We start from the raw sequence: 3,620 nt of genomic DNA, 5'->3' as shown, positions 1-3,620 counted from the left end.
TCATCCCACTTTCACAGTCTGGATAAAATAATCATAAACAGCTTACAGCTTATTCTAGTCCTTGGTACCATTACACTGGACTGTAAAGGAGTAACCTATAGATGACAAAAAGTGGACACTCCATATCTGCAGAGAAGCTTATTTCATAGTCTTTCTGTCAGTGTTTTAGCATTTCTATGTCTGCTCTTTACTTTTATTCTACAAATAGGACAGAGTTCAGAGGAGGTCATAGTCTTATTTCCTTCTGAAACATTTTGCCCAGTCTAAATATATTTCTGGATTATAGTGGGTCAAGAATTCCACACAATTCCTACATTTGATAAACTAAGGTTCAAGACAGGAAAGAAACCAATAACATTGGAACATAAAGCTTTGGTCTGGCAAACTATTTTTTTAACAAGGCAAAAATATAATTTTGTGCTTTGCAGTATGTTTTTTTTTTTAGCTATACAGTCATCATGCTCAAACTGAGAGTAAAAGTTAATGGAGCCTTATTAGAAGATATTAGAAATAAAAAGAAAGATGGCTTGTTTACTATACTATAAATGCAAATGTTATGAAATATGAAAGAGTTGGAGGAAATTGAAAAACTTAATCTGCCATCTTTTCAGGAATAAATATAGGTGAATTAAGAAAACCAATTAAGATATAAAAACAACAGTCTTAATGGTTTCAAGGCAAGAGATAGCAGATTAAAAGTTTCTGGAAGAGACAGAAAGATCTCTTAGCTTGCAGCAAAGAATAGCACATGAAGTTTGTCAGCCTTAGCAGAAACTAATAAGAGGTGAAAGCGTAAAAAATGAAATGATCAGAGAAAATGAATATCGACCTTCAGAACAGGAAGATTTGTAAAGTTTTCCTATAGTTAATGGAGAGCCACAAAGAGAAAGAGACAAAGAACAAAAGGCTTATTAGGGATAAATTTTTGGTAGATGTCCAAGGACTGAATAAAATAGAAATTTCCAAGTGTTATTACCTAAGAGTTATGCTTTTTCTGCCCCCTCCAAACTGCATCAATTTTTTAAAGAAAAATATGAAAAGGAAAAGGAAAAAGGATCAAAATATATTCTGAATTATTTCTGATAAAAATATATTCATCTGTATAATCTGAACCACTGCCTTTATTTTTAGGCTTGTGGCTGATTGTACAAGCTAAATCAACCCAAGCTGAAAAACCTGTGCTTGAAATGATGTTGGTATTGGTATATTCCCTGTGGTGGATTGAAGATAGCCATGGATTTGGATACTGCCCTTGTTGAATCTGCCTTTGGATTTAGGCCATCTTCATGGCTGCTTCACCAAGAGAATACAGCACAAGTGTCATTGTGACAGTTTCTGAGTCTGGTCCTCAAACAACAGGTAGCTTTCTGTTTCTGAGAACACTCTATCTTAGAGTCCAGAACCACCAAGTGAGAAGCCCAACTACCTCGCTGAAAAAAAAAAATGCTTAGAGATGCCCTGAGACTACATATCTCTGGGTAGTCATGTCTTGGGAGAGAGGCTCAGGTCAGCCCATTCTTCTAGCTCTCCCCACTCTTGTGCTAAGCATGGGAATGAAGCCATTAGTCCCCCTCAGATCAGCCTGGCTGTCAGCTAAATGTCAACTGAGCCCTGTACTAGTTCCTGAGCCACAGAATGACAAGATAAAATGAAATCACTGCAGTTTGAAGTCATTAACTTTTGGGATTGTTTCTTACTCAGCAGTAGAAAACTGGAGCAGAATTGGTTCCTGAAAATGGAGTGCCAATGTAACAAAAATCTAAAACATGTGGACCAGAGAAAAGAGGTTTGCCTTTATGAAGTGGTCAAACATTTGTCAACACCATTGCCTGTGACAATATGGGAAATAGAGAGAAGAGCTAATGAACTCATGGATTTCACTGGATAGACTTTCAAGACAATGTAGAAATTGCTGACTGACTTTTTCTAGCAGTATATGATAAAATAGGAGAGAATTGAAAGACCTGTTTAGTTATTGAGCGGAATTTAAAGGAAATCTAAAGGAACCAGGAGTTTAAGAGTGTGAAATAGGGATGTTTGTTATTTCTGAGCTCTACCAAAAAAATAGATTTTTAAAGTAAGAAAAGGCTTTAGGGCAAATACCAAATCCTTGTGGGCTACCAGAATAGGATGGCCTAATGCTAAATGTTTCTGTGACATGACTCTATGATCTAATATTTTAAACCTCAGAAAGACTTAAAGATTTGCCTTAATAGGGCTTGTAATATTCTTCTGAGTATTCCTTGTGCTTAAACAATAGAATTTCTAAGAATGTTAGTATTGTCCCATAATAGCCTCATTGGGGTCCAAAGTAAAGAAGAACCAGTCTTCAAGAGATTAGCATTGAATGGATTGTATTTAACGGAGTGAATTATGATTTGATCCACAGAAGTTCTGCCAATATTATAAGTAAATGGCTAGAATGAAATAAAAAGTAAAATGAAAGGACAAATTTTTTTGTATAGTTTTTGTTTCATAATCATAAACTTCACTCTGTAATCCAGCTGGATTACAGGGAAGGGGTAAGGAAAATATGAAACCCAGTGAACTTCCGAGAGAGCATGGAGATCAGAGAAAGCAGATGAGGGTGAAGGGGTGCTCTCCTGAGCTACAGAAGGAATGGTCTGGTGGGTGAGATAAAACACAAGTCACATTTATGAGAGTTGTCCACAGTCAGAATGGTGATCTTCTTGCTGGGCTTGCCATTCCCGGACCCATAGCACTCCATGGCTGTCACAGCATCCACGTCGTCTTTCACCTGGCCGAAGGCCACGTGCTTGCCATCCAGCCGCTCAGTCTTGCCAGTGCAGATGAAAACCTGGGGACCATTTGTGCTGGGTCCAGCATTTGCGGTGGACAAGATGCCAACACCTGTGTGCTTCAGGATGATATTCTCATCATGAAATTTCTCCCTGTAGATGGACATGCTGCCTGTGCCATTGTGGCATGTGAAGTCCCGCCCTGGCACATAAATCCTGGAATAATTCTTTGAAAGCAGCGATCTTTATAAGTAAATCCTTTTTCTTCAGTGCTCAAAACATGAAAGTTTTCTGCTATCTTTAGAGCTTTGTCTGTAAACAGCTGGAAGGAGACACAGCCCAAGGGCTCACCATCAGTAACGATGCTGAAGAACACGGTGGAGTTGACCATGCAGTGTTGCAAGGAAGCTCCAGCAGCCCTATGGAGAAGCTGGTTTTTAAAACACCCAACACCTCCAGCCTAGCTCTTAGCTGACAGCCAACACCAACTTTCCAGGCAAGCAGATGAACCATTTGGAAATGGATACAAAAGCCCACCTGATCCCATGTGGAACAAAGATGAACCATCCCACTGAATTCTGCCCAAACTGCATATTCAAAAACAAAACAATGTATTGGGATCATATTTAGCCATTTAGTTTGTCATATAACAGTAAGTAACCTACACAGTTTTATAAGTTAGAGAACACAATGATTCTACCATCTCTTGGATTATAAGCAGACAGAACAATAAAGATCATAAAAATGGACTGATTTTCTATAGATGATATGAAAATGCAATTCCGGAAGGGAAAAAATTCAGCATTGCAGATCACATGATAGTTACCCATGGATTTAAGATATAATAGGTATAAGAAGATT

The 3,620-nt window shown here is 38.1% G+C and overlaps 1 pseudogene; it reads right to left on the bottom strand.

The window, feature by feature from the left end:
* Positions 1-2,608: 2,608 nt before the first annotated feature.
* Positions 2,609-3,150, bottom strand: LOC123826368 (annotated as a pseudogene).
* Between the last annotated feature and the right edge of the window lie 470 nt (positions 3,151-3,620).

This window comes from Phyllostomus hastatus, unplaced genomic scaffold, assembly GCF_019186645.2.
Source record: "Phyllostomus hastatus isolate PE091 unplaced genomic scaffold, TTU_PhHast_1.1 phas_contig_80, whole genome shotgun sequence".
NCBI lineage: Eukaryota > Metazoa > Chordata > Mammalia > Chiroptera > Phyllostomidae > Phyllostomus > Phyllostomus hastatus.
The sequence above is the reverse complement of the archived record's forward strand: the minus strand, read 5'-3'. Positions and strand labels throughout refer to the sequence as shown.